The 12362-nt window shown below is 29.6% G+C and overlaps 1 long non-coding RNA gene across 1 annotated transcript; it reads left to right on the top strand.

Annotated features, from left to right (window-relative positions):
* Window positions 1-9569: 9569 nt before the first annotated feature.
* On the top strand, window positions 9570-10244 carry LOC140854708 (uncharacterized). Its single transcript, XR_012137886.1, has 3 exons — window positions 9570-9879; window positions 9975-10067; window positions 10174-10244. It is a non-coding gene; the product is annotated as an uncharacterized lncRNA (long non-coding RNA).
* The last annotated feature ends 2118 nt before the right edge of the window (window positions 10245-12362 follow it).

Genomic DNA, 12362 nt, shown 5'->3' with positions numbered 1-12362 from the left:
ATAAATAGGGCGTAAAAAAAGGGATAAGGTGCAAAGATTGATTGCCCATTCATGAATATTTTTTATCATAAATACTCAATTATTTATGATGAAATTTTTTATCATTAATATTTAAAAAAATAAAAAAACTTTAAAAATTCAAAAATTAAAAAATATTTATGATAAAAATTATTTTTTATCATAAATAGTCAATTATTTATGATAAAAATATTTTTTATCAATATTTTTAAAAAAATAAAAAATTTTAAAAAATATAAAAATTATAGATTATTTGTAATGAAAATATTTATCATAAATAACTTAGTATTTACGATGAAAACTCATTTTCTATCGTAAATAGTCAATTATTTATGATAAAAATATTTTATTATCAATATTATGAAAAAATAAAAAATTAAAAAAATATAAAAATTACTAATTATTTTTGATGAAATAATAAAAATATCATAAATAATTGATTATTTACGATGAAAATGATTTCCATCGTAAATACTTCATTATTTACAATGAAATAATTTCATCACTAATAATTAAAAATTAAAAATCAAAAAAATGATTTCCAACACTGAAAAGGAATCATTCTCCCAGTATCTAGACTTTGTTGGATAATGCAACAAAATTCTTCACTCATAACCAAATCAACCGTCTATAAGATCTAGGAGCAAATTACCTCAAAAAATTAAACGCTAGGAATTTGATTCAGAAAAAATGTTAACTTTCAACTATATAAAGAACAAAATTTTATCAACTGTTCGATAGACTAAATTGTGTCATTTACTTCAAAACCATCTCAAAAAAAATTTGATCAATAATCCCTTGTGACAACAAAATCCTATAATATCTTTAACAGAAAAATATAACTTCTTGAACGCTGTCCTTAATCTACGGCAGATGATGCACCACAGTAGTCCGATCTCTGAAACCCACTAATTGATGTCGATCCTCCATCAAAAAGATGAAACTCTATATAGAATTATAGCTTTCTTTCTATAGATTAGTAAAATAGAAGCCCAAAAGAATAATATTCTACAGATTTTATTTTATAGTATCAATATATCCTTCAAAAAAAAATTTAAAACTTAAAAAATATAAAAATTATAGATTATTATTTGGTTTATTATAACCATTCTGTTTTTTTTTTTATTGTTAATGCTCCTTTTGCATTTATATAAGTCGAAAAGTATGCGGAAGGTCTTTGCTGGGTCCTTCAGTATTATTTTTTAAAACTGCATTCATGGACTTGGTATGAGATTATTGTTTGTCACAGATACTCTCTAACTAGTTAAATTCTTATAATTGCTATTTAGTTCAAGATTTATCTTGAGATTGACATATTCTTAAGCAGGTATTATCCTTTCTACTACGCTCTTTTTGTGTCGGATCTTAAGGGTCTTAGCTTCTCGCAGATTAAATTTGAGTTCGAATGTCCATTCAAACCTTTCGATCAACTCATGACAATATTACTACCAATAAAATAAATCTAATTAATTAAAATTTTTTAATTATAAATTATATTTGATTGGAGCAGAATATCAGAGAACTTGACTTATTTTTCTGATCAAGGAGAATCAAATTGATCCATATCATGGTTGTCTCATATTTATCTCATTCTTTTGCACAGATCTGCAATCTTCATAAATTTTGATTAGCATGAACATGTCTCAAGACTGCTAGAATTCATGAATATACCCGAGAAGGTACTTTTAGTGAAAAAATATTTTTTTATAAAAATTATTTTACGATGAAATTTAAATTTACGTTGCTAAAAAGATTATTAATGACGAAATCTTTCATCGTCAATAAATTTTTTGATGAATTTTTTTTAAAAAGAAAATTATTTTAGTGGAAAACTTTTTTTGAATTATTAGCAAGAAAAATAAAATTTTCATTGCTAATAAACTTATTAACAATGAAAATACTTTTCATCACCAATAATTTTTTTTAATTTTTATTATGGATATTTTTTAACAAAAATTATTGATGATGAATATATTTTTTTTAATGCTAATGATTTTATTAACGATAAAAATTTTTGTTTCATCGCTAATAATTTTTAAAGAAAAAAAATTTTAGTAAATATTTTATTTTTAGTAGGAATTATTAGCGACAAAAATCATATTTTTATCGCAAATAATTTTTTTTGGAGGAAAAAATTTTTTAGCGAGAATTTTTTTTGATAGAAATTATTGATGATAAAAAAAATTTCATCGTTAATAATGATATTAGCGACGAAAATTTTCGTCGCAAATAGTTTCGATTAACTCAACATCCCATCGCGCCAAACCCACTTTCCCCCTCCCCTCTCCCTCTCCATGCTCTTCCCCCCTCTCTTCCCACCGGCGAGCACGTCGCCACCACCGTCCGTCATCTGCGCCGCCATTGCCGTTGCCATCGCTGTTCGTCGGAGGTAAGGTTCTTCGAACCCTTTTTTTTTGTGTTGATCGGGCCATCGAAGGGCGGAGGGGGTTGTGGGGGGGGGGCAATGGTGGCTGGCGTCGCCACGAGGCTGGGGAGGGGGTCGGTCGATGGGGAGGTGGTCAGGGGGCAGCCGAGGGTGAAACGGGGGCAGAATGGGGTCGGGGGGTGGGGAGGAGAAGGGGTTGGCTGGCGGCACCATGGGTAAAATAAATTATACTGATAATATTTAATTAGTATGGTATTCTTTTAATATTTGTTATTGGCAGGATGTATTTGATATTATTGATTTTAAAGAGGATCGTGTGCGGCGACCTGTGGACGCTCATTTATCTTTGTGTTTCAAGGAGTATCGCCATCACATCTATCAGCATTGGTACTATGTGATGCAGGATCATGGGGTGGAGGCAGCACGGCAGCGGCCCTATGATAGGATCACTATAGATGATTGGACTGTCATATGTCGGCATTACGAGGATCCGGCATATCGGGTTATACATCCAAACTATTTTTTTTTAGAGTTTAATGATTGAATCATTTATTCTTAAATTTAATTTATTACCTACTAATTTGACTGCTAACTATACAGAGAAGATGTGTCCAGAATACCGTGAATCGGGCTAGATAGACCGTACCGTATTGTGGGGGTTCGAGGTCATTCGCTCAGCACATGGAGTAGATGGTAAATAATTTTTAAATAGTATATAATTTTTAAGCTATTTATTTTTTTTTTAATTAATTATTCTCAAATTGCAGAGGGATGCTAAGAGTGGCGAGCTTCCTGGTAAGATCGATATCTACCAGCAGACCCACCAGCGACGGTCAGGGGAGTGGACGACAGGGAGCCAGGAGCTCTTTGTAAGTTTTTTAAATTATTTTTTTTATTCATAGTTTGATTTTTAGTACAAAATTAAAATAGTTATAACTTTAATTTTTAGGATTGTATGATAGGCATCAGATCCCAGCCTATCCCTGAGGGCTCGACCGCATCCACAGATGAAGAGATCTGTGATCAGACACTTGGTACGAGATCCTATTATATTAGCGGTCTAGGGTATGAGATCAATGCTCCCTCATCTTCACGCTCGTCTAGGACTGACATCTATGCTGCCTGTGATGCTCGATTGGCGGAGGTACAGAGGCAGGCTACTGAAGATCGACGGTGGACTAAGCATCGAGCTGATGAGTTGGTGGCACGCATCGACGAGTATCAGCTGCTCTAAATTCAGATGGAGTAGATGATACAACTGATGAGGTAGTAGCAGGTCGGTCCGAGCGCTTTCGTTTTTCAGCTCGTTCCCTTCTGCAGATGCCGACACTTGATGGCCTATTTATGTAGTTTTTTATTTTTATTTCAAATCTTTTATAATTTTAATTTAATATAATAAAATAATAAAATTTATATATAAATTTATTATGTTAATTTATTATTTTTATTTATTATTTTAATTTATAAAAATATTATAAATATAAATTAAAATATATATTCATAAATTATTTTAAAAAAATATGTGTAAATTATTAGTGATGAAATTATTTTTGATTAAATATTAATTATCAAAAAATATATTAGCAGTGAAAAATTGATCGTAAATAAAATTTTTAATAAATTTAAAAATATTAAAATTTTATATTAAATTAATAGTGATAAAAGTATTTACATCATAAATAATTGATATTTTATTAATGATGAAACTTTATATCAAAAATTATCATATTTATGATGTAAGCTTTACGTCGCTGATATTATTTAAATTTAATTTTCATAAAAATTTATAATTAAATTATTAGCGATGAAAATATTTTTATCACTAATGATTTTATTTATGATGAAAAATTTACATTGCTAATATTTTTATAAATTTAATTTTAATAAAAATTTTTAATTAAATTGATAGTAATAAAATATTTTTATCGTAAATAATCGTATTGATGATGAAAAATTTTTATCGCTAAAAGTTTTTAAAAATTTTATTTTCATAAAATTTTTTAATTAAATTAATAGCAATGAAAATATTTTCATCGCTATTAATTTATTATTTATTAATGATATTAAATTTCATCGTAAATATTCTTTTTTAGGACTAAAATTTTTCATCGTAAATAGTTTTTGAAAAAATTAATTTTTTTAATGACGAAAATTTTTCATCGGTAATATTCATTATTTATAATAATTTTTTTTTATTATACAATATTATCAATGATGCGATTATTTGCGACTAACTATTAGCGATAAAAATTTCATCGCAAATAACTATTAGCGACGAAAATAGATTATTAGCAACAAATTTTTTTCGTCATTAATAATCTATTTTGTTGTAGTCTATACGATGAAATTATTTTTAGGTAGACATTTAGCTCATGAAACTACCATGCCTTTTGGATCAAATAGAAAACTAATGAACTGATATTTTTTCTTAAAGAACTTGAATTTATTCTTCTTTAATTAAGCAAGGTATTTGTCAGTAATAATATTGTTCTTATATTATTTTTAAATAGATTTTTGATGCCTGTAGTGCTCATGAAGTAGTGAATGCACAATATTTTCAAAATCTTTCAATATTTCATATGTCACTTTTTACTTGTCAAGATAATAATATTATGTTAATTTACCTTAAAATATGATTCTTGATGCATATGATCTTATTGTTTTCATAGTATTTTTTGCTAATAGTAGTAAATTGAAGATCATATCTGGTTCATGTTATTTATTTTATAAATTTTTGCTTTCATTATTTACTAACTTGGTGTGTCATGTGATGTTGGAATTATCCTCTATTTGTTATTACTCTAATTTTGTTGTTTATTGACTATATTGCTGCTGCACAACAAAAATTATTGCTACTTGTTTATTAACTTATTTATATGTTTTCTTTTTTTTTTTTAAGGATACACATTGTAAGTTGATGGACTGCTCTAAGCTAAGAGTTTAGTTGATACTGATGGAGTTCATTAAGGCTGAGACTAAATTGTTAAGAGTTCATTTTTATGATAGTGATAGACATATATTTTTTACTATTTTTGTATTTGAGAGTTACATATATTTGACAAAAAAATATGGTGTAAACTCTTTTTTGGTTATTATAATATATAGTACTTTATTGTTGTTGTTGAACTTTATTGGTTGGTTGAATTGTGCTTAAAAATTAATTATAAAATTTATTTTTGGTATTGTTATGATGAATATTGATATTTGAATAGATCTTAATTATTACATCAATTAAATTTCTTATATCAGTATATCATATTATAATGTAGATAAAAAAGAGTGGGGGGGGGATATAGCGGCATTTTCAATTACCACTAATAACTGTTAAATTAGCTTGTTACATCTTTTAGCAGTAATTATAATTATCATGAAATGTATACCTTTGGCCTTTTAGCAGCAATTATAATTACCATGGAAGATATAACTTTTAGTGATAATTTGTGATTGCGATGAAAGATATATCTCTAAGCATAAATATACTGTCATATCATGACAATTATAATTACCACAAAAGACTTACCTCTTAGTAGCAATTATAATTACTATGAAAGATATACCGTTGAGTGTAGATAGGTTACTATATCATGATAATTATATTTATCGATATCAACTGCCATAATAACTCAAACCTATACTGGCAATTTCTTATACCTTTATCGGCAATCTCTGTAATTGCCAGTATAATCTTTATCGACCCTAGTTCTACTGACAAATAAGCAATTGTCGGAAAAAATCTTAATGGCAATAATAATTGCTGCTAAATATCAAAATAATTATCGATAAAAATCTTCTTTGTTATAGTGTTCTCCCATTAAACTCTTGCTAATCAATCTATAAAGATTACCAACCGACTCTTTCTTTATCACCATGATGCAACCTTTGACAACTTTCAACTAACGCTTCTCTTCGATGAATTTCATATCATGCTCATCGAATATCTCTAAATACAACAGACTCTTTTGAACTGTAAGGATATATCTGACATCTGAAATTATACTACTACACCCATTGAACATCTTGATTCGTACATCTTCCACTCTAACAATTGAGCATTCGCCATTATCTCCCATATAAGCAACGCCATTCTAGTATGGTCTGTAAGTATGAAACCACTTCACTTTCTATGAGGAGTCATGTGAATGATGTACTCGAATCAAGAATCCACTAATTGAGTATATCTGGTCTCCTTTAATAGATAATGTATCTCCATCTTCAGATGTAGTAGAACCAGCATCTACCATGTTTTCTTGAAAATTACTAGACTTGGTCCTCTCACCTCCTTTTCTCAGTATGAAAATGTAAGAATCAAGAAGTTGAGGCCGTCACGGCGGCCCAAGGGAATGGGGTAGTAAGGCCCACCGGACTGCAGCAGAGATATCAACTCTTTAATTAGGAGGGTGTGAGTGGCTTAACACTTGGTTTCAGACTATTTGGTGGGGTTAGGATCGAGAAATTATTAGAACTTAGGGTATCATCTCAGAATAAAATTAGTAAATGAATTTATTTCATTCTAAGTTCACGGTGAATTTGACCCATCTAATAATTTTTCTGGAGATGATGTTTATACTACGGATGTCACTTCTCTCGTATACATGCATATATGCACACACTTATTTTCAGTAATAACAAATATATGAATATATATAAAATTATATTTTTTTTAAATATTTAGATTTTTTTTCTTTTTGATCAAAAATTTTCAAGAGATGTGTCCTCTAAATTTTGTGTGGGATTTGTGATATATATACAGGGAGGGATAGAAACTTTAGCCTTAAATTTTTTAAGGCATGATGATGACAGTTAGTAATCTAAGTACCAACTTGTGCTTAACAATAATTATATGAAGTTAGATTAACATACTCCAGACGGACGCAGAAAGCTTCACATGTAGAACTATTCCCAGCCATGTTTCCTTACCTTTTAATCATAGCCTTACGGTAGATGGATTGCATCGTGACCTTGTTCTCTCTCTCGGCCGAGGGATCATGCATCTTGTAGAAAGAGAAGCGATCACGAGAAGCCTGGTATAAGAGTGAGTCAGAGAGCAATCACAAGAAACCTAAGGAAACGGGCCTTTTCACTGCACTTGGACTCCATGGTGGAAAGGGTCAATTGCCTTGAGGATCGAGAAGCATGATGTGTCTTTTTTCCCCTTGTTTCACGATAAAGAGGTGAGGATCGAGAAAGTTTTGGATAATTTGTTCTACGCGGCGGAGTTTGAGCTGTGTCGCTGTTAAAAGAACACTTGAAAAATTGGGTTCCATCTCGTTCAGCTTATTCGGTTCTGAAAAGAATGTTCCCATTGGACGAGATGTAAAGTGTTCGATCCTTAGGAACGATCACATCTTTAGGCATCATGCGTGAAATTTTGAACAAAATAAGATATCCCTCCCTGTATATATATAATAGAAACTTTGGCTTCTATTATATTCTAAAGCACCCGTTAACACTAAATCAAATCGGCACTAATCTAGTGTTCCTGCTAGTATTATCACTTGTCGGCACGGGGGGGGTACATGTTTGAAAAATATTGTTTAAACAATTGATTTCCATGCTATTAGGTGAGATTGATAATTAGATCCATAAATGTTTTGAGTCAAAATTAATGCTGTACGGAAGGATGGCTATCGGTGCATGAGATTGACAATGGTACTAAAAGAAGAAATTTATTCACTCTTAAGAATGTATATTTTAAATAAAATTATATTAATTAGGTGAATATTTAAGCTGTGTTTGGTAGTTGACAATTTATTTAGATTATTGATAATTTAATATAATAATTTGAATTACTGTGTTTCGTATATTTTTTGGGTAGTAATATAGATTACCTTAAAGAGGGATGGCTATCTAGATTATCATTTTTTTTGTAATGTTATAATAAAAATTTTGAATAAAATTATCTCTCAAAAAAATTATACAAAATTTATTGACTAACCCTTCTCCTTCTCCCCCTTCGCATGTGTTCCTGACCCACAGCTCTTCCATCTCCCTTTGCTTGCCTATAGCTTCTCTGCTCTTATCCCCTATCACCCTCCCCACCCCCTCCCCACCCCCCCCCAATGCCAGTGATTTCCCATATCCCTCAACCCACTACTTCTCTGTGCCACAATCACATTCATATCACTTTCGTTACTTTTCATCGAAAAAAAAGAGCACCAGAACAAAATTATTGAAATTATTTTGAAAATTTAATTTCACATTACTGGTAATCTGATGGTCATACCAAACATGTTAGTCAAAATTTTTAGTAATTTTACTGTAACATTATCTGTGTGTACCAGGCACAGTAATCAATATTACTGATAATTTAATGGTGGCAATCTATCTTGAGGGCCTATTTGATTGGGAGTAATCTGGCATGAAAAAATAAATCCTATGTCAGATTACCATGTTTGGTATGAAAAAGGAAAGAGAAAAATGATAAAAAATTTGATGGGCCCCATGCTTATTTTTCGAAGAGAGAAGGTAAAACAAATATCATGGAGGGATTGGTATTTAATAAATTTCTAAGTAGTAGTAATCCATATTCGAAAAAAATAACTCCAATAAAACTGCTATGTAATTATTAAATTTGTTTGATGTCTTTCTAAATTCATTCAAGAGAGAATTTTTGCAAAAAAATTAAGATGAAGATAGCATTTTGCAAAAGATTATATAATAATAATTATTATATTAAAATTGATGGAGATGATAATACTATTGTAGTATTAAAAAAAATATTTTATATTGATAAATTTTATCATATTTTCATATAAGATTAATCTTTTTTCAGTATCATTTTTCGAAGTAATTTTTTCATCAACTAAATATAGTAAAAATTATTTTTCTTTATAATTAATTTTTTAAATAAATAATTTTTAAAAATCATTGAAATACCTTGTAATCTGGAACACTCCAATCAAATAGACTCTTAGGTAATCCACGTTATCCTCCAAGATTATCTGACGATGCACCAAACGCAACCTTACTAATTCTAGAATTATTTGGTCCTGATGGTTGTGGACTAGATTGATCGGGCCACCGGGGGGCGAAGGGGGTTACGGGGGGGGGGATGGTGGCCGACGTCGCCACGAGACTGGGGAGGGGGTTGGCCGGTGGGGAGGTGGTCGGGGGGCAGCCGAGGGTGAAACGGGGGCAGAATGGGGTCGGGGGGTGGGGAGGGGAAGGGGTTGGCCGGCGGTGCCATGGATAAAATAAATTATACTGATAATATTTAATTAGCATGATATTTTTTTAATATTTATTATTGGCAGGGTGTATTTGATATTATTGATTTTGAGGAGAATCGTGTGCGGCGAGCTGTGGATGCTCATTTATCTTTGTATTTCAAGGAGTATCGCCACCACATCTATCAGCATTGGTACCATGTGATGCAGGATCGTGGGGTGGAGGCAGCGCGGCAGCGGCCCTATGACAGCATCACTATGGATGATTGGATTGTCATATGCCGGCATTACGAGGATCCGGCATATCAGGTTACACATCTAATTTTTTTTTTAGAGTTTAATGATTGAATCATTTATTCTTAAATTTAATTTATTACCTACTAATTTGACTGCTAACTATACAGAGAAGATGTGTCCAGAACGCTATGAATTGGGCTAGATAGACCATACTGTATTGTAGGGGTTCGAGGTCATTCACTCATCACATGGAGTAGATGGTAAATAATTTTTAATTAGTATATAATTCTCAAGCTATTTAAAATTTTTTTAATTAATTATTCTCAAATTACAAAGAGATGCTGAGAGTGGCGAGCTTCCTGATAGGATCAATATCTACCAGCAGACCCACCAGCGACGGTCAGGAGAGTGGACGACAGAGAGCCAGGAGCTCTTTGTAAGTTTTTACAATTATTTTTTTCATTCATAGTTTGATTTTCAGTATGAAATTAAAATAGCTATAATTTTAATTTTTAGGACTGTATGATAGGCATCAAATCACAGCCTACACCTGAAGGCTCGATCGCATCCACAGATGAAGAGATCTGTGATCAGGTACTTGGTGCGAGATCCTGTTATGTTAGCGGTTTAGGGTATGAGATCAGTGCTCCCTCATCTTCACACTCGTCTAGGACTAACATCCATGCTGCCTACGATGCTCGGTTGGCGGAGGTGCAGAGGCAGGCTACTGAAGATAGAGAGTGGACTAAGCATCGAGCTGATGAGTTGGCTACACTCATCAACGAGTATCAGTTGCTCTAAATTCAGATGATGGAGTGGATGTTACAGCTGATGAGGCAGTAGCAGATCGGTCCGAGCGCTTTCATTTTCCAGCTCGTTCTCCTTCTGTAGAGTCGACACTTGACGGTCTCTTTATGTAGTTTTTTATTTTTATTTCAAATCTCTTGTAATTTTAATTTAATATAATAAAATAATAAAATTTATTTATAAATTTATTATATTAATTTATTATTTTTATTTTATAAATAATATTATAAATATAAATTAAAAATATATATTCATAAATTATTTTTAAAAAAATATGTGTAAATTATTAGTGATAGAATTATTTTCGATGAAATATGGATCGTCAAAAAATATATTAGCAATAAAAAATTGGTCATAAATTTTTTTTTAATAAATTTAAAAATATTAAAATTTTATATTAAATTAATAGCGATAAAAGTATTTACGTCATAAATAATTGATATTTTATTAATGATGAAAATTTATATCAAAAATTATCATATTTATGACGTAATCTTTACGTCACTGATATTATTTAAATTTGATTTTTATAAAATTTATAATTAAATTATTAGCGATGAAAATATTTTCATCGCTAACAATTTTATTTGTGATGAAAAATTTACATCGCTAATATTTTTATAAATTTAATTTTAATAAAAAAATTTAATTAAATTGATAGCGATGAAATATTTTTATCTCAAATAATCGTATTGATGATGAAAAATTTTCATCGTTAAAAATTTTAAAAAAATTTATTTTCATAAAAATTTTTAATTAAATTAATAGCGATAAAAATATTTTTATTGCTATTAATTTATTATTTATTAGTGATATTAAATTTTATCGTAAATATTTTTTTTACGATTAAAATTTTTCATCATAAATAGTTTTCAAAAAAACTAATTTTTTTTAATGATGAAAATTTTTCGTCGGTAATATCCATTTTTTATAATGAATTTTTTTTTCATTATTAAATATTATCAACGATGCGATTATTTGTGATTAACTATTAGCGATAAAAATTTTATCGTAAATAACTATTAGCGACAAAAATAGATTATTAGCAACGAATTTTTTCATCGCTAATAATCTGTTTTGTTGTAGTCTATACGATGAAATTATTTTTAGGTAGACATTTAGCTCATGAAACAACCATGCCTTCTGGATCAAATAGAAAACTAATGAACTGGTATTTTTTCTTAAAGAACTTGAATTTATTCTTCTTCAATTAAGCAAGATATTTGTCGGTAATAATATTATTCTTATATTATTTTTAAATAAATTTTTGATGCCTGTAGTGCTCATGAAGTAGTGAATGCGCAATATTTTCAAAATCTTTCAATATTTCATGTCTCTTTTTACTTGTCAAGATAATAATATTATGTTAACTTACCTTAAAATATGATTCTTGATGCATATGATCTTATTGTTTTCATAGTATTTTTTGCTAATAGTAGTAAATTGAAGATCATATCTAGTTCATGTTATTTATTTTATAAATTTTTGCTTTCATTATTTATAATATATAGTACTTTATTGTTGTTGTTGAACTTTATTGGTTGGTTGAATTGTGCTTAAAAATTAATTATAAAATTTATTTTGATATTGTTATGATGAATATTGATATTTGAATAGATCTTAATTATTACATCAATTAAATTTCTTATATCAGTATATCAAATTACAATGTAGATAAAAAAGAGGGGGAAGATATAGCGGCATTTTTAATTACCACTAATAACTGTTAAATTAGTTTGTTACATCTT

This window comes from Elaeis guineensis, chromosome 1 (genome assembly GCF_000442705.2).
Source record: "Elaeis guineensis isolate ETL-2024a chromosome 1, EG11, whole genome shotgun sequence".
Lineage (NCBI taxonomy): Eukaryota > Viridiplantae > Streptophyta > Magnoliopsida > Arecales > Arecaceae > Elaeis > Elaeis guineensis.
The sequence above is the reverse complement of the archived record's forward strand: the minus strand, read 5'-3'. Positions and strand labels throughout refer to the sequence as shown.